The 26395-nt window shown below is 45.3% G+C and overlaps 1 long non-coding RNA gene across 2 annotated transcripts; it reads left to right on the top strand.

Moving 5' to 3' along the window:
- The first annotated feature begins 6594 nt into the window (after positions 1 to 6594).
- Positions 6595 to 25638, top strand: LOC148801799 (uncharacterized). 2 transcript variants are annotated; one of them, XR_016083770.1, is made up of 6 exons: positions 6595 to 7730; positions 19253 to 19324; positions 19409 to 19468; positions 25048 to 25123; positions 25215 to 25271; positions 25363 to 25638. It is a non-coding gene; the product is annotated as an uncharacterized LOC148801799 (long non-coding RNA). The 2 variants fall into 2 exon arrangements; XR_016083771.1 differs by having other exon boundaries at positions 25215 to 25638.
- The last annotated feature ends 757 nt before the right edge of the window (positions 25639 to 26395 follow it).

The following is a 26395-nucleotide window of genomic DNA, read 5'->3' as shown; positions in this document are numbered from 1 at the left end:
AAGCTTGGCCCAAACTGGGAAGGGCCCAACAAAATCAAGCAAGTAGTAGGACCCGACACCTTTTGGCTGGAATATATGGGTGGAAGACTAATACATCGTACCTGGAACTTTGAAAATCTCTAGATGTACTATCAATAGAAATGTAAATATCTTAGTGGAAATTTCTGAATGAAAAGTACAAGTTCTTCTTACTTCCATTAAATACTTCTTTGTGTAAACATTCTCGTCCCCTCTAGTCACCAAGACCCCTCGACTGACCGACCATAGCATATAATCTTCATTAAAGTTATATGCTCGGACCAGACGTTAGCCCAAGGCACATGACACCTTTCCAATTATATGTCTAGTTGCATGTTGTCCTTTTTTGTCTAAGGCAAGAACTTTCAAGACCTCGACGATTGTCAATAAGTGGCCTACGACCTCGACCTCTGCCTCAAAGACCCTAAGAAAAGAGTCTTTGTGAACGCCAAAGAACCGACAACAACTGCTCACTTAAGAAGAACACGATGAATGACTCACTAAGTAAACAACACTTCTCCACTAAGGCAACTGCTTGTGACCTCGGCCATAAAGCCCCTATGAAATGACGCACTCAACAAAAGGGCATGTTCCTGGATAAGGCAACCACCTTCCTTTTTCGTTATGGCTAGAAGTTTCGAGACCTCGTTAACTACCATCGAGTGACTTATGATTTCGGCCTCAACCTAAAAGACTCTAAGGAAAAATGTCTTCACGAAGGGCTAAGTAAAGATCATTTTCACAAAAGATATTTTATTAAAAATTGCAAGTTTCTTTACAAAAATGCCTCCTTAGAGGGAAGTATCGGACCCTCGCATGAAAGAAGAAAGAGAAGAAAGAGAAGAAGAAAAGAAGAGCATCTTTTGACAAGAAATTCAAGTTCCATTAACTCAAGTGTCTTTACAAAAAATGGTCTCTTATGGGGAGGTGTTGATCCTTACAACAATTGGGGCTTGTAGTCATCAAAGCCCTCCAGGTGAACTTGTGAGGGAAAGGAAGCTTGGTCCATGTTGTGCTCCTTCAAGCTCTTGTATTTTTCGATCGCCTTCACGGACGACTCCTCCAGTTGTTCCTCCGTTGACACCAAGGAGGACTTCAGATCCTTTACAAGCACCCTTTTGGTGGCCACCTCGGCCTCAACCTTTTTGCGATGTTTGTACTCATCGCAGACCCAGCCCTCAGCCGCCTCCCTATCGGACTACGCCTTGGCTAATTGTTTCCTTTGGTGCTCAATCTCTTCTTGTGCTTGCAAAAGTTGTTGGATCAACACTTCCACCTTGTCGCAAAGGCCGGCCAAACAGGAGTCCATCTGCACACAAAAAGGAAAACTTGTCAGGCACATTCCGCCAAGAAGACCTCAACGACAAAACGGACTCGAAGAAGTACGCACAAACCTCAGCGGCCTTGTCCAAGAACATGTCCCAAACTGATTCCATAGTGTGTTGTGTTTGGGACTGGTGGTCGCCGTGAAGAACCATGATGACCGTGAGTTGTTAGCTGATGCCTACCACGGACAGGGAGTCCCCCTCTCAAATGCTCCACTACGGTTGGTAGATGCGACGAGTGGTGAACGGATCGTTCTCTTGTGGATCAGAGGGTCAAGGCGCCCCTGGTGTGACCCGCCCGAGGTTCCATTAGCTTGTTGTTTGGCGGTTGCCTCCTCTTGTTGGCATCAAGGCATGTTCTTGGCAGCTCTCTTGGATGCTACAACCTCTAGCAACTTTTCCTTCTTGTTGTTGTCCATCTCTACAAGAAAGAAACTAGAAACAATTAGAAAATTTCCAATATTTAACATAAAGCATAAATAGCAAAGTGGCAAGAGCGTCCGTACTTGGGGGGAAGACTAAGGTTGGCTTTCACCAAGGCTTCCTCCTTCACCAAGTGATGGGAGTGCTTACCAAGGCACCGGCCCTTGGCTTGGTAGATCCAATACTCTCACAAACGAATCCCTCACTCTGAGAGTCGCGCTCGACCCCCCAAGCGGCGGTCCTCTCCCTCAACACCTGGACGCTGGACATCCAAGAGGATCTCTCAGAGTTACTGTTGTCGCTCTCATCATTATTAGGAGTGCTATTAGGAGCACTCCAGTCGGGAAGTTCGTAAGCTTCAGGACCAGAATCCGAGGCCAATATGTCAAGGACATAAGTTCTTTACCTAAAGTTGTTCACAAAAGGAAGTTTAAGGAACTGCTTGTGGAAAGCCAAGGTGTCCTCAGTAACTCCAAGACTAAAGGTTTGGAGCAAATGGTGAAGTCTCACTCAACTAGCCTCTCTATTTAAAGGAAAATGTACAACCCAAATTCAATTGATCAAATGGCCGCGGACCGGCCAACCTAACAACCCGAACCGACGGGCTCCACGTGGCACCAACCTCGTGAGACAAAGCGACGCCAAGAGATGGGACCGGTTCGCCCGTCAACCCCAGCTCAAGGAGATGCCAAATCGGATAGCACCCTCCGTATCATCTCGTTCACGGCCTCAATCAGTCAACCCCGGCACCCATCTTGTCTACGAAACTACGATAGATGACATCAACACCTGTTTGGAGCACGGGCAATGCACACAGATAGCCTATGCCTGTACGGGCCACGGCCACACACCCTCGGCCTGAAATGATCGTTTATTGACACGAAGGATGAATGGAGGAGTAGTCGTCGCACAACCACTAAGAAGAGCTCCATAGTTGAGGCCGACACCTCCATGCAAATCCACCATACTCTCTTTGGCCTAAGCCGAGACCTCCACAACTTGCCAACTGACCTCGAACGCTACGACCTTGAGAGTGGGGAGCAAGTGATGTAGGAATATTTGGCCGACCTATGGATCTTGACATGTGGCATCGGCCAGATGCATCCTGGTCATCCATCATCATCTACTATCAACCATTCCCATCTACTCCTCTTCTAAGGCAACTTTGGCTATAAAAGGGGCTCCCACATTGAGATAAATACACATAAACTTGAACTCCAAGTTTTCTCACTTGTTTGATCTGACCCCTCATAGCCCTTGGCAAACTTGATCACCGAAGCCTTTGCCCTTGGGGTAACTCCAAGGCCTCTGACATCTTCTTTGTCTCAACAAGTTGGATCCGTCAGTCTCAGGCACCAAAAATATAGTTGTTGCCCTCGGCTCCATATTTGGTGTTGTTGTATGTCAATCTCCTCTTTTTATTTGCTCTATTTGGCTCATGCAGTCGCTACGTTCCTTCATCTACGTATTAACATCTACCAGGTTACAGGCTTGCAGCTTGCAAATCAATTCCTTTCCCCTTATCCTTAATTAACTTGTGCAAATTCATAACCATGGTCATCACTGCTAAATGCCAACTCCTTGATGGACTATAGTATTTCTTGTTTGGTTCCTTTCAGAGTGGAGGTAGGAGGGAGGATTAATATTTGTTTGGGAATGAGATAGAGAAAAAAAATGATGTGATCCCACTTCTTATCAGAGAATTGACTTAGTTGAGTTACAAGAAAGGTGGTGCCAATTAATGCTCCCAATGCATGAAAAATGAGCAAAAGGTAGAAACTTTGTATCAGAATGAAGTACAAGTCATAGTTATACATAAAACGATGAAAAACTGAACCGATGTATCTGATATTCTATGTGGTTAACTAACGTAGTAGTAATGACAGGGCGAAGTGCTGGAATCCAAAAGTGTAAGGTTCTTTGTTGGTTCTTTGTTAGAAAACAAAGCTCATGGGGCTAAGGAACTGTTTCTTAACAGCTGAAGCGACCGAATGGAAAAGCTTATAACTTGTCTATTAAGATTTTGAGGAGGTTGTAGACTTGTAGGCTTCTAGTGGAAGCTGAAGTTGTGTCAATTAGGCTGCGTTTAGAAACGATGCAAATGGAGTGTAAATCCTGGTTCAGGGTAAATTTATACTCTTGTTCACTTTTGCTATTATTTGGTAACATTATATTTATGTTTTGACAAATGACAGACCAATACGTATTTACATTGATAATAAGATGTAAAAGTATATCAATAAAAAAAAAGTAAATTTGCATTCAAGTAGGCTTTTGATAAAAAAAAAGTATATGTTTTATTGGAATTCGTGTTTGCATCCATTATAGCTAAAAATCTGTTTGGTAAGAAGATAAATTTGTCAGTGCAAAACTAACCCAACTTTGCAATTTATATGAACCGATTTACACTCTACATATTTGCATTCACAATTATTTGCATCGCTTCCAAACGCAGCCTTACGATTAGGGACATTCCACCCTAGGTACCGGCCCACGTGCAGCCCACGGGTCGTCTCAAGCCGTGCCTCCCTCCCTTGTGATATTTTGAGGGTCGGCCCGGCATGGCCAACGGACCGAGCCCATGCAGGCTTGTGCCAAGCCAGGTTAGGCCACGGGCCGGGTTGATCCGTGGGCCGAGCCTTGGGCTAGGTTAGGCCATGGACCGGGCCAAAGTCATGGGCCACAGGCAACATGATACGACAATACGGGCCATACCAGCACGATCCGTGGACCATTGGACCGGGTTGGGCCAGGTTGCGGGCAACACGACCCGATTTACACCTCTATCTCGTCCTACCATCCCTAATAGAGCAGGGCGTATGATATTATGCTAAATTCAACCCGTATAAAAATGAATAGGGTATGATATTACAACTCGTATAAAAATGAATAGGGTATGATATTATGCTAAATTCAACCCTCCCAAATCCATACATTGCTAAGAATAATTAATAATTATTTGTCTTTTACATGTTTCAATCAATTAATCAGAAATTTTTGTATTTGTTCATGTCATTTTACTTATTCATTGCTTGTATATAATAGGAAATAGATGTATTCCTAGACCCAACCCGCTCACCCTCAAATGCAAAGAAATAGGATTTAAAAGAGTTTTGCATTTTCTTATACAAGAAAGATTTACATTTATCAAATCCACTGTAAGTTTTGAGGAGGGGATGGGCTGCGAGGTTTGAAGAGGCGAAAAAGGTCTTGAATTTTTAAAACCCTCCCCGATACTATCCTAATACTTTATTAATTAATTACTTTATCCGTCAAAAGAAAAAGCAATAGATTTTCAATTCAACAACTTCATCAGCTATTATCAAATTAAACAGCCCTGATCGATCATTTCGGCATAGGCTCACATAACCTGGCCCGGCGAGGATATAAACATATTTGATATATGTATATCATAAGTTTATATATCGTATTTCTACCCAAAAATGTATATATCATATACCATATTCATATGTACCATCTACGAATATTCCAATACCAAAACCGTCATCTAACCGGACCTAAAAAGGCTACCAGTTCCCACTTTTCAAAGTCCAATCGTCCGGTCTGTCTCGAGTCTTAAAACAGTCTTAAATCAATAAGGCTATGTTTAGGACTTTAGTTAGACTTCTACTTTTCTATTTTTAATGATACGAAAGTACAAAGTATAAATATAAATTTTACTTTGATATTTTTGCTTTGAAAATCATCTGGGTAAAAAATTTTGAAAATCATGTATTTTATAAAACAGAAATAAAACACCCTATCATACATGTATTTCATCTTTGTCTTATACGTGACAAAGGCCACATTACCCATAATTAATCACCTGAATACATTGAAGATGCACACACATGTTATATATACACATCATGTACACATGTTAGACTTGGCATTTGGTTTAGGAAACGAAGTGGTTTTGTACGGGTATAACATTACAGTAAACAAGCTATAAAAATATTCCATTAAGCTTTAAGAATAGTTTAGGAAACTAAGAAATTGACAACAGTGATTCCGGTGGCGATGGCGGTAAATATGCAAAAATATACCATTAAGCTTGAAGGTATTGTATGAAGTGGAGAAAAAGATTAAAAGAAAGGGGAGAAATATGAAATCAGGATCCATACTTACGATTCCGGTGAGGGCTATACTTCTAGCGGCAATGTCTGGTGGTAATGGTTGTCAAAGATGGGTGATAGTGGTGCAAGAACCCATGGGGGAGTCTTGACTGAGGGGTTTTACTTGAAGGGTTGGTCACATGAAATGGAAGCGCAAAAGCACGAGGTAATAAAAGTTGACTTTGTGCTTTTGAGGGTTTCGTGCTTTTAAAAAGTATGAAAACCAAAGTACTAAGTATTCCATCCAAACACTATGTGGTTTTTTCATACTTCCTTACTTTCAAAAGTACAAAAGTTCTTTTAAAAAATTTATCCAAATAAGACATAAATTTCTCAAAGAAAAGTACAAACAAACCTAATGTAGATTTCTGAATTCCACTGTAGACTTATAAAATATTCAAAATATCAAAAAACCCCATTCTATACACCAATACCCACCCGCAGGATTGGCATCAATTCCAAACTGACAAATCAAAAATCGAATTATAGGAAGTAAAATACAGTCTCCTCGTACCATAAAAAAAATGCTTTAGGCTGCGTTTGAAAGTGGTGTAAATTTTGATTCGTTGTTATTTTACACTCTGGTGCAGTTTTGCGGCCATTCGAATGGAATGTAAAATAACAACAACATTGATGTAAACAACATTTTCGTCAGACTTTTACATCGATGTGAAAAATACATCGATTTTTTCGATGTAAAAACCTCATCTTCGCCTCTCCATCGGGTGTAAAAGTACCACATCTCTCTCTCACACACACTTCAAGAATCATCATGATATGCAATCTCAGAGCGATCCCTTGCCGTTGCTGAAATGAATAGAATAATAGAGTTTGCTGTGGAGGCGAAACCACGACACAACGTCTGGGATTCCGACTGCACACGGTGACCGTTGGTTTAGAACAAAGGCCCACCTCCTTTTTTGTCTCATTAGAACAAAGCCCCACCTTGACCGTGGGATCCGACAACCTATATTTTACCCTCCTGTGTTGCGATCTCAGAAGTCAGAGCAATCCCTGAAATGAAGAGAAGAACAGAGGTTGCTTTGAAGGCGGAATCACGACGCAACGTCCGAGATTTCGAGATGGAATCTGGTTGGCGGTGTAAACCCAGCTATCGTTGGTATGAATCAGTTGGTCGGCGATGAAAACTCGGCCATTCGTTGTCGCTGCTGAAATAAAGAGGAGAGGGATTGAGCTACATTTACATCGATCATCCAAACGCATAAAAGTGTAAAACGAGCATAAGACCGGCTCGCTTAATTTTTAAACTGACAATTCTGACGGTTCTTAAATTCCATCTTTGTAGTTTTGTATTTACATTGCATGAGAGAGAATTGAACTAAGAAGAAGGTGGTGCAAATTTTACATTTCATAAGCTGATACAAAATTTGCACCGTTAATAAGTTAAATGAGACAAAAACTACGAGATGCAAATTATGGTTACAACTAACAAATACATAACTGAACTGGATACAAAATTGATATCCAGTTCAGATTTGCAGTGACGGTACATTCAAACATCTGATCATTGAGGCTGAGGGATCAGTGACAGTAGCGGCGTTGCTTCACTGTCACCGCCGATGAGCTGTGGTCCGATTCGACTTGCCCTTGTTTTGAATCGCAATAAAAGCTAAACAGGAAATAGAGGTTCTATAATTCATCTATGATCGCATCCTCGTTATCATCTGATTTTTCGTCTTTGTCTCGTCGAGATCGTCGCCGCCGCCGTAGAGAAAAAAGACGCTCTCATGATTCGTAAGAAAAGCCGCTCGAGAACAAAGCACAGACGACGACATCACTCTTCGGACGATTACTCTTCTTCTTTTTCCTCTTCGTCGGATGATTACAGGTTAAATAATCCCTAGCTCGGTGCTTTCTCCTCCTTTTCCTGAATTCCTTCCTTTAGCTTATGTAATTTCACTTGGTGCTTTTAAATTTCAGTATTTTCTTTCCGTATATAAGTTTGGCCTTTTTTCCCTTCAGAGCCAGGGTTTCGGATTTGCCATTCTGTTTTTTGCTTTAACATCTACTGTTTTCATTAGTAAAGTTCATATTGTAATGGCAATTTGATTTCTACTTCTCGCTTTGACCTATTGAATTATAAACGATCCCTCCCAAAAATAAACTAGGGATTCTTTATACTGCATGTTCCGGCTTTACTCAACGTGGAAGAATATTGGTTTTCGTGTTGGTTTGAGAGTGATCACCGAACTTGGTTGTTTTGGCGCATGTTTGGCATGATGAATATCTTACCTAGAAGAGTAGCCGATGAAGGAAGATTTGGCCCGACCTATTAACCACTCAATACGTGGCAAAGGCAACAGCTCGGCACAACAACATGCCCAAGGTGCGAGCTCCGAAGGGAGGAACTAGCGGCCCGAACTCCCTACAAGGAGCCCGAACTCCCCACAAAGAGCCCGAACTCCCCGCAAGGAGCCCGGGCTCTCCCTTAGGCCCCGAGCCTTACGAAACAACCCGAACTGGCCCGGCCCATGGTAGTTCGGGCCACACATCTATCCGAACTCAAGACTTAACCTCGCACACCACTCTAACACTTCGCCTCCAGGACGCCGAACTAAACAAACCGCACTGTACCTGACACCGAAGGAGTCCATATCCAGGGGCGGCGCACCTGACTGGCTTGGGATCTGACGCTTGACAGCCACACTCCAACGGCCACCTGCCACCGCCATCTCCAGTTACAGAGACGGCTCCGACAAAGAGAGCAGTGGCGATTTTGCCCCAGCAAAGGTGATGACACCCAAACTGGCAGAAGCACAGAAGTAATCATACCCGACCTGACAGAAGCCTAGGAGTGAGTGCGCGAAGTGGTTATAAAAGGCTCTCTACCCCCCGAGGACAAGGGATGTGAAATTTGTGCCATCTGGTTTTATCTTGCCTTTGAGGAAATACTAACTTGAGCTTCGGAGCACTCACTGGGTTCTTCCCCGGAGATTACTCTCTTTCCCCTTCGTTTCAGGCACCTTCTGCTCCAGCCCGAGGCAAGATCTTTGACAGCTAGGACCCGTTGGATTGCGCACCATCAATTGGCGCCGTCTATGGGAACGCTTCTAAAAGCCTCCCTTTAAAACTCTCATAACCTCTTTTTTCCAAAAACCCCAACACTCATGGCTTCTTCCAACAATGCCGGACGTGGCACGACGATGAACACCATCGGGGAACAACTTCAAGTCCCCGTGGTGTGCATCGGACAGTTCACCATCCCCCTTCCGGTGGATGGGATCCCCAGCCTGAATGCGCCACAAACAGTGGCGCCCGTAAACCTTCCTGCCATGAACGTCCCCTTTCCTCTCCCTATCGAAACAACCTTTACTGAACCAACTGCTGTCCCCCTGGCAACTAGCCAGAACCAGTTGGATGACCTGATGCAATGCATGCGGGCAATGCAAGCCCAAATGCAACAATTCCAGCAACATCAGTTCCAACAGCACCAAGTACTGCACCACATCTCTCAGTATCACTATCAGCAGCAGTTCCCCCAACTGCCTCTAAACCAACCACTGCTTCCACCTCGGCACCCTGCTCCAAAGCTGGTTAAGCCCTCCCCTCAGGGAGGACGCCATCACCGAGGAGAGGCCTCCCAACCTCAGAACCCCCACAAGAGCCAGGCCTCATCCCCAGGCCGAGGGGAAAGAAAAATCACCCCTGCCTCGCAGCTTGCCGGTGGGTCGGGAACCTCGCCCGCCAAGTCAGTATCTCGGCACTCCAAGTCTGAGCTCCCGTTGACAGAGAATCGATTCAGCGTCCTAGCGGCAGACTACCAACAGCCCGGGCCCATCGAGCTCGGCAACACAGAGGCCAGCAGCGCCAGCACTAGGCCCACTCAGCAACGAAGGCGCCGGCGAAGTTGCTGAACTGCCACCCGTGTCCTACCCGAGCTCAAAGGTAAAGAAGAGACAAGCTCGGACGAGGGAAAAGCCGCCCCGATTCTCTCAGTTCTTTCCTCCCTCGCATCGGAACTCCTGGCAGTCCCCATGCCTAGAGACTTCAAGCTCCCACCTTTGGACAAGTATGACGGGTCCTTCGACCCTAACGACCACGTCGATGCTTTCCAGTCCCAAATGCACCTAGCTAGGGCCAGTGAATCGTGCATGTGCGTGGCCTTCACCACCACCTTCAGGGGGTGGCCCGCACTTGGTACAGGAACTTGGCCCCCGGGTCGATAAGAAGCTGGACCCAGTTCGTGCAGGTCTTCACCGAACACTTTGTCACCAGCAAGCGATACCCCAGAACCGAGGAGAGCATCTTCGGAGTAGTCCAGAGGGAAGGAGAGTCCATCTGGGGCTACATCAAGCGGTTCAATGACGCGTGCTTGCAGATACCGCGATTGGACCCTGCGGTGCAGCTCGCGGCAACCAAGAGAGGAGTAACACACAAGGAGTTCAAATGGCACATGGTAGCTAACCAGCCCACGACCGTAGCCAAATTCCTCAAGCTCACGGATAAGTTCATGAGAACAGAGGAAGAGATCAACCAAAGGACCGAAAGCGGGATCGAGAAAAGAAAGAGGGAAGGCGAGCCCTCCAACCCAGTAGATAGAAGAAAAAACCCGGCCCGGGAGCCGAAGCCGAGCCAGCCGTTCCAAGCTCCCTTAGCAGTTCGAACGGACTACACACCGTTAAACATGAGACGGACCGAGATCTTGATGACGATCAAAGACGCCCCATACGTAAAATGGCCACCTCGCCTAAAGGGGAACCCAAACGAGAATTAAAAACTTGTACTGTAGTTTTCATAGAGATCACGGTCATAGTACCGAACAGTGTAATAATCTCCGGGACGAGATATAGGAATTCATTCGTCACAGATACTTGAGAAATTTTGTACAACATAATAATAATAATAATAACAATAAGGCAGGTCGACAAGGGGAGCACGGAAGGGATGCCCCCAAATCCAGTAGCAGGCCAACCGAACCATTGCAACGACAACCTCTGGAAGAAAGGCCAATTCGGGGAACCATCCATGTGATAGTGGGAGGTTCGGTGGTAGTAGGTTGTACTTCGGCAGCGGCCTGGACGTCAGTTCGCGAAGTAGCCCGAGAAGAACAGAACCCTCCCAAGAGGCCGAAGACTAAAGAACCGATCTTCTTCACGGAAGACGATGCGCGACGTTGCAGAGACCAGCTACAGTTGGTCTCGGGCAACTCGGCCGACGTTCTCTTGTGGATTCGGGCAACTCGGTCGACGTTCTCTTCAAGTCGTTATTTGACCAGCTACAGTTGCAGAGAAGCGAGTTGAAACCCGCGAACACTCCTCTGGTGGGCTTCAGTGGAGAGGAAGTCATGCCCCTCGGGAAAATAACAGTACCTGTGGAAGTCGGCACATGGCCTTGTGCGGACAGATTCAACCACGATTTCCTGGTGGTCGCGACCCCCTCCCCATACAATGCCATAATAGGGCGGCCAATTATGCATATCCTACGGGCAGTGGTCTCCACCTACTATTTGGCAATGAAGTTCCCTACAAACTTCGGTGGGGGGTGGCGCGGGGCGACTAGCTTGAGTCCCGCAAGTGTTATGTTGCCGCCCTGAAGGGAAAAACCAAGGCGGCCGACGACCTCGAACTGGAGTGGCCTACAGAGCAGGGCGAGGAGCGAGCTTCACCCACAGAGGAAACAGTCGCAATCCCAACTTCGGCTACGGACCCGGTTCAAACACTACAGATCGGTGCTTCCGTCAAGGAACCACTACGAACCGAACTGGTGAGTTTCTTACTTCAAAATTTAGATATTTTTGCATGGCCCATGGCCGATATGCCCGGTATTGACCCTAGCCTTATAACTCACAAACTTAATACTGACCCTGTAGTCAGACCCATTAGACAGAAGAAACGCAACTTAGCCCCAGAGCGCTAGAGGGCGGTCGACGAGGAGGTCGAAAAGCTCATCGCAGTTGACTTCATAAGGGAAGTTCATTACCCAAGCTGGGTAGCCATCCCAGTGTTGGTGAAAAAGGCAAATGGCAAGTGGCACATGTGCGTCGACTACACCGACCTGAACCGAGCTTGCCCGAAAGACTGCTTCCCCCTCCCCAGAATTGACCGCCTAGTGGACGCGACCTCGGGACATGAGTTGCTAAGCTTCTTGGACGCCTACTCGGGCTACAACCAAATCAGGATGGACCAGTCCGATGAGGAAAAAAACAACTTCATAACCGAGTTCGGCCTGTACTACTACAAGGTCATGCCCTTCGGATTGAAGAATGCTGGGGCGACCTTCCAAAGACTTGTGAATAAGCTATTTCGGCCCTTAATTGGCACGAAAATAGAATGTTATGTAGACGACATGGTCGTCAAGACGCAGTTTTCACAGGAATTAATACAAGACTTAGATTCTGTCTTCCAAATTTTGCGTCAATTTAGCATGAAACTGAACCCTAATAAGTGTGTCTTCGGTGTTACCTTGGGTAAGTTCCTAGGGTACATTGTCAACCGGCGCGGTATTGAGGCCAACCCGGACAAGATAAAGGCCATCCTAGATATGAGACCACCCCGAAAAGTAAAAGAGGTTCAGAGGCTAAACGACCGCATAGCCGCTCTGAGTCGCTTCATGTCCAAATCAGCAGACCGCTGCCTGCCTTTCTTTAAAGCAATCAAAGGCAAAGGGTTCGAATGGTCCCGAGACTGCCAGCTCGCGTTCGACGAGCAAAAAACTACCTCGCTAGTGTGCCGATCTTAACCCGGCCCGAGGAGGGTGAGGTCTTGGAACTGTACCTCTCGGCAAGCGACGAGGTGGTCAGTTCGATACTAATAAAAGAATTAGATTGGGTCCAATGACCCATCTATTATGTTAGTAAAAATTTGCAGGGAGTAGAGATGAGATATCCGCAGATAGAAAAGCTAGCATACGCACTGGTAATTGCAGATCGGAAACTCCGCCCATATTTCCAAGCTCACACTGTCATCATCTTGACTGACAAACCTCTGAGGCAAGTCTTACTCAAGCCCGAGGTTTCCGGTCGACTGACGAAGTGGGCCATCGAGCTCAGCAAGTACGACCTCCAGTATAACCCACGAACTGCTATTAAGGCCCAAGCCTTAGCAGATTTTATCGCCGAGTGCACGTTCAGCCTCGAAGTCCCTAGGCCAGTTGAGCTCCAGATCCCCAGTTCGGGTGAGCACGGAGCTCCCAAGCCAATAGAGTCTGAACCCCGTGAAGTAGCAGCCAATGTGGCATCTCTCCTGGTTAGGCCAAACCCGAACTGGGATGAGGAGCCTTGGATCCTTCACGTAGATGGCTCCTCGAACTAGTAGGGCAGCGGGGCTGGAATAGTGCTACGCAGCCCGGGTGGCACGAAATTGGAATACGCGCTACGCTTTGAGTTTGCGACATCCAACAACGAGGCGGAGTATGAGGCACTGATACCCGGACTGAACCTCGCACAAAAAGTAAGAGCAAAACACATAGTTATCTGCAGCGATTCTCAGCTTGTGGTCAACCAGGTTACGGGCGAATACGAAGCACGCAAGCTAACTATGATCGCCTACCTGGCAAAAGTAAAGGAGGCTCTGCTCAACTTTCAGTCACACTTCATCAGGCAAATCCCGAGGTCAGAGAACACTGAGGCCGACGCCCTGTCCCGGTTAGCCAGCATGAGTCACAACGCCATGAGAACCGTGTACATAGAGGACTTACCTTGGCCTAGCATTCTCGGTGGGGTAGAGGAGGTCGCTCTCGTCCTTAAAGCAGAGCCGAGCTGGATCGACCCACTCACGAGCTTCTTGCTAGATGGAACCCTCCCTGCGGACCGCAATGCAACCAGGAGGGTGCAGCGCCAGGCAGCCAAATACGTCATAATAGACGAATGGTTTTACCGGCAGTCCTACACGCTCCCTTTCCAGCGTTGCCTGTGACTTACCAAAGCCGAGCTCGTACTCCGCGACACTCATGAAGGTTTGTGCGGCGGACACTTGGGAGGCCGGGCCCTCGCCCAAAAGGCACTTCGACAAGGGTACTACTGGCCAACGATGAAGGCAGAGGCCGTCAAACTCGTCAGAAAATGCGACAAGTGTCAGAAGCATGCCAATATCCACCATCAGCCTGCCGCCGACCTCAAGTACCTCACCAGTCCATGGCCCTTTGCGCAATGGGGCATCAACCTCCTGGGGCCATTCCCGCCAGCAACAGGTGGGAGGAAGTTCCTAGTGGTGGCGGTAGATTATTTCACAAAGTGAATAGAAGTTGAACCTCTGGCAACAGTTACAGTCCGAAACATACAGAACTTCTTTTGGAAGAACATAGTATGTCGCTTCGGTTTACCTTGGGTTCTGATCTCCGACAACGGAAAGTAGTTCGAGGATATCAAGTTCCAGGAATGGTGCCAAGATATGGGAATTCGACAGAACTTCACATCGGTCGCACATCCACAAGCAAACGGTTAGACAGAAGTAATGAACAGAGCTATCCTCCGTGGACTCAAAGCGCGACTAGACCGAGCTAAAGGGTTGTGGGCGAACGAGCTTCCAAGTGTTCTATGGGCTTACCGAACTACGGAAAAAACCACCACGGGAGAGACCCCCTTTAACCTCACCTACGACACTAAAGCGGTAATCCCGGCGGAGATCGAAGTACCTACACTACGACTAGAACCATATGACGATTAGACAAACGGAGATGAGTTACGTACCAACCTCGACCTACTGGGCGAGGTAAGAGACCTCACGTACATCCGGACAATAGCTTACCCGCAAAAAGTAGTTCGGTACTACAATGCCAGAGTAAAGAAGCGGAACTTCTACGTCGGCGACCTGGTTCTCCATAAGATCATGGCACCCGAACCCGGCGTAGGCAAACATGGACCAAATTGGGAAGGGCCCAACAGAGTAAAGAGAGTGCTCGGGGGGGCATATGAGCTCGAAACCTTAGAGGGCAAACAAGTACCCCGAGCGTGAAACGTCGTCAACTTAAGGCGATACTACCTATAGACCACCAAGCGAAGTGGACAAAGTCGCTACCAGAGCCTAAGGGCTAGGATGCCGAGCTAACAAAGAACCTCGGCATAGGCAAGCAAAGGCAAAAACTGCCAACCAAAGGCCTAGGAAAAGCGCTGACAACGAACTAATGGGGTAGTAACCCGGGCATCTCAGAGGCTAAGTATTAACACCAAAACAAGCCGCGTGAGCGCAACAATCCGGGCAAAAAACAGATCGGGCATATGGTTAGTTCGGCAAACACGGTCAGTTCGAGAAAAAGAGCAACCAACACTTAACCAAAAGAAAAGTCACTCCATTGCAAATAAGGGAGTGTACATTTAAAAAAAAATACACATAGAGCTCACAGACCCGGAGGCACTTCGTCATCATCAGAAGCCACTTCAACAACACCCGAAGGACCTGCCTCATCCTTAGAGTCCGGTTCAGCGTCTGCAGCGTTGGCCATCTCCTGAGTAATGCGCAAAGTGTTTATGGCGCTGATATCGAGCTCGGGGTACGTATTCTGGATCATCCACCGGCTTAGTTTAAAGCCCCTTCTGTACGAGCCCACCATAAGGTCGTCAAAGTGCGACGAGGCGATGCATTCATCAACGGCCTTCTTCTTAGCATCCTTGATGCCTTGAGAAAAGATTTGTGTCATCTCCCTAATGTCCTCCTGAAGGTATTCGACCTGATGCTGCAAATCCAGCCTCAGGTCCGCCATATGCTTCACGACAACTCCCATGGCCTTGGTATTCCTCCGAGACCTCGCCAGCTTGGCCTAAGCAGCGCGAGAAGCCGCCTCGGTAGCACGGGAAGCCTCTTCAGTAGCTCGCGCCTGCCTCGAGCTCCTTTCCACTTGTGCCGCCAAGGCGTGGATAGAAGAATTCACCTACCAAAAGGAAAAATAACAAATGATCAAAAGAACGATAGCAAGAAAGATAAAAGCAAAGAGCTCGACAAGAAAATCGTTGACTTACCACCATGGCATGAGTGACAGCACGACAAGCCACCTGGTTCAGAGGGAGATCGCTCCATGCTGCGACCTCCTCAGGATAAATGGCCTCCCTACTCTTCTAAAGAGCGTGGTTCGGCGACAACACGCTCCTGAACTCGCCTTGGTATCCCGAGCCTGAAGGCCCAGCTCGGATATAAGCGGACTCAGAGTAAGCCGGAGCCCCCGTGTAAGTAGCCTCGGCATAAGGGGCCCCTGCCGCTTCTTGTACTGGAGGGGCCATCTCGGGCTCCCTGGACGGATCCACTGGCGGGTAGTCTGGTACCTCGGGCTCCGCATCTCGGGGCAGCTCGGCATGAGTTCGCTTGGTGACTCGCTTCCTCCTCTTCATGGTGTGAAACAGATTTCCACACGAGTCTTCTCTGCATCCATCACACCTGCAAAAAGAGCTCGGCATCAGGAAAACGAAAGAACAAAGCAAAAACAAAAGGTAAGCCTTTGAGTAAGGAACCTACTTGAACTTAAACCGGCCTCGATGAGCTTGGCCTCCGTCAGATAATGGTGGCATTTTAGCTCAACCGTGCCCATTCCCGGAGGCCCTTCGCCGTCTCCTTATTGAGCATAACACTGGCATCAGGGGCAGCCATCCCCCACCCGATTTGGAACGGCCACCCCAATGCACTTTGCACCCCGAAGTAGTCTCGTTTCCACGCCGGGACCTTATTGGGAAGATCGTGTAAAAGCTTAAAACCCAGGCGATGAGACAGGTAATACGCCCGCCTACGCCCGGGAAGGGGACCCGCTTGCTTCTTAAGCATCAGAATGGAAGAAAGAATCTCCAAGTCTATGGGCAAGATCTGTTCGCAAAATAGGGAGATTGTCCCCACCAAGTTACGAATAGAATTCGGGTGAAGCTAGCTGACAGTAATGCCGAAGTGGTTCATGACCTTGACTATAAGAGGGTGGAAAGGCAGGCACAACCCAGCAGCAAGATGCTCCCGGAATATCACGATCTCATCAGGATCGTGTTCCCAAGGGAAACTGCCCGAGGGTATAAAATAAGTGTACTCCCTAGGCAAGTTAAACTGGGTAATAAGGGAGTGAAGCCCCTCAAGCGTCATGGTCAAAGGCCCAAATTTGTCTAACGTCCGACCTCGGCGGGAGGAGGACGCCAAACTACTCGAGGCGACTCGGCCTATGGGTTTGAACTCTTCCTCGAGCTCTACCTCAGGTTCGCTAGGACTATCGGGAGATGCAACTCGGTTCGCAGAACCTGCATCAGACCCCCTTGAAGAACTGTCTGAGCTATCCAAGCTAGACATCGGGAGGAGAAGATGGATTCCAGGAAAGTACTCACCCGGAAAAAGGCTTGAATGGACTAGGGGAACTTGAACGCGAGCTAAAAGCTTGAATGCGAGCTAAAGGCTTGGACGCAAGCTGAAATTTGGATGCGAGCTCAAGAAGCAAAACGCAGAACTGACAAAGCGACTGGGGTCCCCCATTATTTATACCCACAGTAACCAAAAATCAACGGTTCTGATCAAAGCAGATCCGACAGCCCACATTCACGCTGACCGCACGTTTCCTGAGACCGAGACGTGACTGGCCGCACGTCTCCTGAGAGCGAGACGTGACTGGCCACACGTCTTTTTGAAACTGAAAGAGCGCCAGCACACGTCGCCTCACATTAAAGGCAGCTGCAGCGCGCTTTTTTCAAATTTGAAAAGATGCCCGCTGTCACGTCTCCCAGCGGCGCGCTTTTTTGAATTTTGAAAAAACGCGCATTGTCACGTCTGTCAACATTTATAGACGGATTGGCACATTTTCCCGACTTTTTGGCGCTCGAGAAATCCGAAAAGATCCTAACGAACGCGCACTTCGCGCTATCAGTCAAAGCCAGTTCAAAGTACGGGACAAATCCACCCGCCACCTCGCAAACTCCCCGCACCATGGTAGGTCCCTTTGCGTGAGGAGTGGGGGGCAATTGATGAAGGAAGATTTGGCCCGACCTCGTAACCACTCAACACGTGGCAAAGGCAACAACTCGGCACAACAACACGCCCAAGGCGCGAGCTCCGAAGGGAAGAACCAGCGGCCCGAACTCCCTACAAGGAGCCCGAACTCCCCGCAAGGAGCCTGGGCTCTCCCTTAGGCCTCGAGCCTTACGAAACAACCCGAATTGGCCCGGCCCATGGGGAGCCCGAACTCCCCACAAAGAGCCCGAACTCCCCGCAAGGAGCCCGGGCTCTCCCTTAGGCCTCGAGCCTTACGAAACAACCTGAACTGGCCCGGCCCATGGCAGTTCGGGCCACACCTCTATCCGAACTCAAGACTTAACCTCGCACACCACTCCAGCACTTCGCCTCCAGGACGCCGAACTAAACAAACCGCACCATACCTGACACCGAAGGAGTCTGTATCCAGGGGCGGCGCACCTGACTGAATTGGGATCTGACGCTTGACAGCCGCACTCCAACAGCCACCTGCCATCGCCATCTCCAGTTACAGAGACGGCTTGACAAAGAGAGCAATGGCGATTCTGCCCTAGTAGAGGTGATGACACCTGAACTGGCAGAAGCACAGAAGTAATCATACCCGACCTGACAAAAGCCTAGGAGTGAGTGCGCAAAGTGGTTATAAAAGGCTCTCTACCCCCCGAGGACAAGGGATGTGAACTTTGCGTCATCTGGTTTTATCTTGCCTTTGAGGAAATACTAACTTGAGCTTCAGAGCATACTCACCGAGTTCTTCCCCGGAGATTACTCTCTTTCTCCTTCGTTTCAAGCACCTTCTGCTCCAGTCCAGGCAAGATCTTTGACAGTTAGGACCCGCCGGATTGCACACCATCAGTAGCTCTTGGCCTTTTTTTTTTCTTTTTCTGTTATAGTCATTCCTTGGTCAATTCATTAGGTAATCCTGTTATTGAAAATTATTTTGTAATCCCGTATACCAGGTTTTTATTTGAATTTTGTTGAGTTCTAGGAACGCAACTTGTATCCCATTTAATAAATGTTGGTTGTTTATGTGTTTCTCTCAAAATGGGTTCCTTTAAGCTTCGATTTGGTGAAATGTTCAGACATTTATATTGGTTAAACTGCTTATAAACTTGGTTTATGTTAGGAGTTAAAGTGAGTGAAACATTATAATATGTTGACTTGATTGTATCTTTTCTGTTATTTTTATATTTAAACTAGAAAATGCATTCGGAAACATGTTTGGAATGCTCCCTTAGGATGTATGGAAGATTTTCTATTTTCATTCATCACCCTGGACAACTATAATTCCATTTGCTACATGTGATTTTGCTTTGGAATCAACTACTAATGTTTGTGCTTTCATTCAATTTGAACTTTAAAGTCGCTTATTTCCTTTGAAGATCTTTTTTCTTTACATTTTGAAATTACCCTCTCTCATCACTTAGCTTAGAAAACCTTAGGTATTGAACTATGATTCTGATATCCCTTTCCTCTTTGTGATCCACAGTAGTAATTCTTCAGACAGTGAGCATGAGATATCCAGTCATCTCAGGAAACACAGAGTGACAAAACAAGAAAGGTGTGTGCTTTTTGTTTTTTCCTTCTTCCATGGAGCTGAATATCTGTTTTTCTATATTTTATTATCTGGATTGCTTTTCTAAAGAGCAACAAGGACAGAAGCAGGAGTCATCGACACAAGCACCATAAGCATAAAGTTAAAGAGGTAGGCCACTATTCTATCTGTAAGCTTAACATTTACAATTCAGAATGAGCCGAAATGTTTTACAGTGTTTCTGTATTCAAGATTTGTTATTTATGTGGCATGCCAATCTTATTTTAATTCTAATTGTTAGGAAGCATTTGCATTTGGTAGAGGACAAAAAAGTTTCAGAAACTATTGTTTGAAGGAAAAGAACATTGGGAATTCTGTCGTTTTCATAAAGGGGCTTTTAGAGGCAATTAAAGCCTGTTAGTGTAGGGGTATTTTTGTCTTTATACTTATGTTGAGGTTGTTGATCTGTAATATTATATTAGAACTAGTGTCCTTCACTTAAGTAAGGGCACATGTGTCTTTTCCATTATGTTAGTAATATAAAACATGTCTGGCCAAATGGGAGAGGTAATTTTTTCTCTCATTCGAACCAAACTTTTCTTCTCTCCTTTTCTCCTCTTCTTTCTCTATTTCTTTCTTCTTTCTTCTTCTCTCTTCTTGGCTGTTATCAGACTAACAGAACTCAAGGGTAGGCCGAGTGCCCAGATTTTTGTTTTCTGCGCACTCAATCTAGGGTTTTCTCTTGATTTCTTTGCTATCGATTGGAGATAAGGGAAATGGATGAAAAGGATTGGTCGTCCTCTTCCCTTGGAGGTCTCTATGCCTCAAGTTGTGCTGTTCACGGTCGGTTGTTGTGGTTTCTAAGAAGCCCTCCCCTAATCGATGAAGAGAAGAGGGATGATTTGTGTGGTGTCGTGGGTGTCTTGTGTGGTCTGATTTTCTTTTTTTGTGGTTTGTTTTTCAGGTGATGAGGTAAGAGATTTCTATGCATATTTTTGTTATGAATCAAATAAGAAGTATGTTTCAGATCGTATAATGGGATTTCAGACTATAGAGTGCTAGGGTTTATGCTATTTTTCTTGTATGGTTCAAAGGGGGAGTGGTCCTCATATAGTGGTGAGATTTCAAGTAGTCGTGGGGTAGGGTTTGTGGTGTAAAGAGTGCAATCTTCAACAATAACAAGTGCTCAAACTAGTGTGATCAGTGTGATCAAGTAGTGTGTAGTGTGCCAAATTCAGTAATAACAGAATTCAGCAATGGGAGATAACAGTGATAGAAAATCTAATGTGATGATACCTACTGACTATTTGAATGTTCAAATGACATCCATTAAACTGAATGGAGAGAATTATGTACTTTGGGTCAAATCTGTAGAAGTTTTTCTGAAGGCAAAGAAGAAGGTGAAACACATAATGGAGGAGAAACCCTCCACTGATTCTCATGAGTATGATGACTGGGAACAAGATGATGCATAGATTATCACGTGGTGGTTGTACTGGAGGTAGAGATTCAGGGGGAGCCTGTGGCAGAGGATGTGGCTCGGGTCCGAGGAGATATACTCATTGTGGTATGGATAGACATACCATTAATTATTGCTATGACTTGCATGGTCCACCCTCAACTTGGGCCAATCATGCCCTGACTAGTGATACCAGTTTCAGACAGGAGTCGTTCAGCTGATCAGATGCCTCGTACATCCACAGATGTTCCCAGGAAGGAGATGGTGAGTGTTCCCGTGATGAGTATGAGAGGTTTGTCCAATCCACATCTCAGCAGAACACGACTATTTTCACACACTCAGGTATGGTTTGTTTGGCATCCACACCTAATCCCTGGATTATTGACTCTGGAGCCTCCAATCACATGATTGGAACTCCAGGTGTGTTTTCTTCCCTTTCTCATTGCTCAACATCACAATCTGTTACCCTTGCTAATGGTTCCACATCCTCGATTTGTGGTGTTGGCAATGTTAACATGACCCCCTTATCTTTACCCTCAGTTTTGTATGTTCCTAAATTTTCGTTTAACCTTATGTCTGTTAGTAAGTTGACCAAGTTACTCAATTGCTCTATTACTTATTACCCTTTTTTGTGTGTTTTTTAGGATCTCAAGACGGGGATGAAGATTGGTGGAGGGCATGAAGCTGGTGGATTGTATTATCTTGACGGTAGTGGAAGAACATCAACAACTCTCTAATCATCTCTCTCTCCTCTCCAGTGGCACTATCGATTTGGTCATCCTTTGCTGAAAGTTTTGAATTCTTTGGTTCCTTCGTTGAGTCAACTTTCTGTTTTAGATTGTGAGTCATGCCAGTTGGGGAAACATCATCGTGTTCCCTTTAGTCCTAAGGCTGATAACCGTGTGCCGACTCATTTTTCTTTGGTTCATTCATATGTTTGGGGTCCTTATAAAGTGATGTCATATAATGGATATAAATATTTTGTCATTTCTGTTGATGATTATTCAAAGATGACGTGACTCTATTTAATGAAAGAAATGAGTGAATCGTTTACCATCTTCCAAACATTTTATGCTAAGATTCACAACTAATTTGGTGTTCACATTAAAATTTTTTGTTCCGATAATGGCGGTGAATATTTCTCTTCATCATTTCAAGAATACTTGGACCAACATGGCATTATACATCAGACCTTATGTACCTACACCCCACAACAAAATGGAGTGGCTGAGAGAAAGAATCATCATCTCTTGGAAACAGCACGAACCATCATGCATCACATGAATGTTGCCAAACCCTTTTGGAGTGATGCGGTGCTTACTTCTTGCTTCTTGATTAATCGGAAGCCCACGTCTATCTTTGATGGTCATTCCCCATTTACTACATTATTTCCCACCTTGTCTCTGTTTCTTCTTTCTCATCGGGTATTTGGGTGTCTACTTCGTCCATAATCTGGGCCCCGAGAATGACAAGATGCACGATCCCATAAGTGCATCTTCCTTAGTTATTCTCGAACCCAGAAAGGGTATAAGTGTTACCATCCTAGTTTTCGATGTTCCTTTGTGTGTGCTGATGTTACCTTCTTTGAGTCTACTCCGTTTTTCTTGGGGTCTGGTAATGCTTCTTCCTCCTCATCACCTCCCCCTCTTCCACTTCCAGTTGTTGATTATGTTCCCCTTGTTCCAGCCATGACCAAGTCCTTGCCTCCGGTGCCACCACCTGTTGAACGCCCACCTATCTGTCAAGTGTATACACATCACCCACGTGTACTGGCTGCTACTCCTCCGGCTCCATCACCGTCGATAGATCTGGCAGTTGTCTCCACACCAGCCCCGAACCCTGTATTTGATCTTGATCTTCCCATTGCCTTGCCGAACGGTAAACGCACTTGCACCCATCATCCTATTTATAATCATGTTTCACTCACTCACCTTTCCGCTTCCCATCGCCAATTTATTTCTTTGTTTATCCTCAATTGTTGTTCCTAAGGATGTCCAGGAAGCCCTTGCCTCTCCAGGGTGGTGCCGTGCAATGGAAGAAGAGCTCTCAGCTCTACTTCATAATCATACTTGGGACCACACCGCTCTTCCTCCTGAGAAGCAGGCTGTCGGTTGTAAGTGGGTTTATACTGTTAAGTATTTGCCTGATGGTAGTGTTGAGTGCCTGAAAGCTCGATTGGTTGCAAAAGGGTACTCCCAAACCTATGGTATTGACTACACAGAGACCTTCTCCCCAGTTGCTAAGATTGGGTCGGTTCGTGTTGTGATCTCTTTTGCTGCTATGTATGGTTGGCCCCTACATCAGCTTGATATCAAGAATGTCTTTTTGCATGGTGATTTGCTCGATGAGGTCTACATGGAGCAACCACCAGGGTTTGTTGCTAAAGGGGAGAATGGTAAGGTATGCAGATTCAAGAAGGCTATATATGGGCTTAAACAGTCTCCTGGAGCATGGTTTGGTAGGTTCAGTGAGGTGGTAAAGAAGTTTGGTATGAAACAGTGCCAAGTTGATCATTCCATCTTCAGTCGTGACTCTCAGGCAGGAAAAATCCTATTGGTGGTGTATGTAGAAGATATTGTTATTACTAGGAATGATAAAATGGGCATTGACAGGTTGAAGACTTTTCTACAAAAACATTTTCAAACAAAGGACCTTGGTAAATTGAAATATTTCTTGGGGATAGAAGTAGCAAGGTCTAAGCATGGTATTAATTTGTGTTAGAGGAAATATGTGCTTGATTTGCTGGAGGAAACAGGTTTGTAGGTGCTAAACCAACTGAAAAACCTATGGAAACAAATACTAAGCTGAGCAGTGATATGGGTGAAGTGTTTGAAGACCCTGGCAGATATCGGTGACTTGTAGGTAAACTGAACTACCTAACCATTACTCGGCCAGATATTTCATTTGCAGTTAGTGTGGCAAGTCATTTCATGCAGAAACCTCTGGTTCCTCATTGGGAAGTGGTTCTAAGAATTGTGAGGTATTTAAAAGGGGCTCCTAGTCATGGTTTGATATATAAAAGTGGTGAAAAACTTGAAATAAAAGGATATACTGATGCTGACTGGGCCGGTTCTATGTCTGATAGGAGGTCTACCACAAGCTATTGCACTTTTTTTAGGGGTAATATGGTGACATGGAAAAGTAAGAAGCAGACAGTCGTGATGAGAAGCAGTGCAGAGGCAAAATATAGAACTATGGCACATACTACTTGTGAATTAGTGTGGCTAAGAGACCTTCTACAGGAGATAGGATACAATATTAACACTCCAATAAAGCTCTGTTGTGACAATCAGGTTGTAGTTCATATTTCTTCTAATCCGGTGTTTCATGAAAGAACTAAGCACATAGAGGTTGATTGTCACTTTGTGAGAGAGAAGGTGATGAATGGAGTGATAGACACTGCATATGTTAACACAGGGAACCAGTGGGCAGACTTATTTACAAAAGGGTTGAGTCGGGGAAGAGTGGACTACATATGTAACAAGTTGAGATTATATGATATATACTCACTAGCTTGAGGGGGAGTGTTAGTGTAGGGGTATTTCTGTCTTTATACTTATGTTGAGGTTGTTGATCTGTAATATTATATTAGAACTAGTGTCCCTCACTTAAGTAAGGGCACATGTGTCTTTTCCATTATGTTAGTAATATAAAACATGTCTGGTCGAATGGGAGAGGTAATTTTTTCTCTCATTCGAACCAGACTTTTCTTCTCTCCTTCTCCTCTTTTCTCTCTCTCTTTCTTTCTTCTTTCTTCTTCTCTCTTCTTGGCTGTTATCAAGCTAACAGAACTCAAGGGCAGGCCGAATCATAATAAAGCCCATAGTTGGATCCTTACATTATCCCCCCCCCCCCCCCCCCCCGCTACAAATGTCTTTAGATTGAATAAGTTCCATTTGTTGGATGATATTGTGAATTATCACATTTCTTGTTATATATCTGGTGTATCCTTTTTTATCATTGTTTTCCTAAAACAATGGGGTTGTGCCAAGTCTTCCCATGATATCCTAAGATCAACGGTTTCAGTTTAACTCTAGTTTTAGAAAAGAGTGTCATATTGTGAGCCATATAACTTGTCATGGATATTAATTGTGTTCAATGTGTTTCTTTTGTTCCCATTTGGTTGATATCTGACCATGCATGACTAAGAATTTATTGGGATAGATTTTTGTTGGCTTATATTACTTGCTGCTTATTTATGGATTGGCTCTTTGACATTGGAGCTGGGGTCTGTGACCTGGTGATTGGGGTGCTGGATTGACTGGCCTGACTGTTTTGGCTCGGTCACTAGGGTTTCTCTTGGCTATGGGAGCCATATATAGAAGCAACAGAATGAGAAGAGCAGCAGCCCCGTGCAGCTATCCAAGGTTTTTTCTACTTGATTTATATAAAGTGACAAGAATTTTATCTTCCTTCTATATTCCATTTATAGTTGGCTTTGATTTGCACTCTTTGTAGTTCTTTGGGCGTGACAAGGAAGACGGCACCCGCCGTAGTGCTATATCTGGAGAAAAGGTGAGGGATCTTATACTTCTTCATTGTTAGAAGGTCATATAAGTGAACTTGCAAATGCCAGATTAGTAGTATTCTTTCATCCTTGTTTTAGATTCTATTGAAGCATGAGAAATCAAAGGAGAACAAGTTAGCAGAAAACAACTGCAATTAGTTGCTGAAGTTTCTTAGTGCTAGTTATGATTGATCATATGGCATTGGAACATGATTTCGAAATTCATGAGAAATTGTAGTGTCTTTCAACATTATGGCTAAACAGCCTGCCAAGTCAAATCGGGGGACAACTTGAACCTACTTATTCACCATGCTGTTACTTAACATGCATGTATGTCATTGGATCGTAACCTATAAAAAGTCCATTTTTATGTCTGTAGGCCCTTGATGAATTTCTGAATGAAACATATGATAAAACTGTACTTAATCATATTTTGAGCTTCACTTTACATCTTGTTATTCTTTCTTTTTTTCTTGGAGAAGGATTATTGGGAGATCTCTAATTAAAACATAAAATGATAACCTTGTTGTTGCATGGAAATCAAGATGGCAATGGGGTAATTAAATATTCCTTCTCTATGATCAGTTTCTGGAAGAAAATTGTCAGGTTTGGAAATTAAGGGTCTTCATTCTTCAAGATGTTGAATTTAGTATTTGGAATGTATGACCGAGTTTACCAAAAAAAAAAGTGCCACAGAGTGAGTCCACCAAACACTTCAACAAGGAATCTTTGCTGGTTCTTAGGACCTTTTAGTAGGGAATTCCCAACTTTTTCCTAATTTCAACCATCTACACCTATGTCAGGACTTATTCCCACTGGGATAGCTAACGGACTAGGTATCTCTTGGAACATGAAGGTGTTTTATCATTCATGTTTTTTCTTATATTTCATTTTACATGAATATTCCAAAGCATCTATGTCAAGATAGTGTGTTAAAAATTTGAGATATGCTTATCTTGCTAAAAGATACTTAAATAGTTCATCGCCGAGGATCATCAAGAGGGTTTTGATTATCTAGATAGACTGGCATATATTATATGCTTGCCTCAATGGGGCGATCAATCTCATATCACTTTTGTGAAGACTAAAAGTAAATATGTGGGTGCCTGTCAGGGAACAAATTCCCTGAACT

Source organism: Nelumbo nucifera, chromosome 3 (assembly GCF_055504915.1).
Source record: "Nelumbo nucifera cultivar China Antique chromosome 3, China Antique-T2T, whole genome shotgun sequence".
NCBI classification, from domain to species: Eukaryota; Viridiplantae; Streptophyta; class Magnoliopsida; order Proteales; family Nelumbonaceae; genus Nelumbo; species Nelumbo nucifera.
This window is presented reverse-complemented; position numbering and strand designations above follow the sequence as displayed.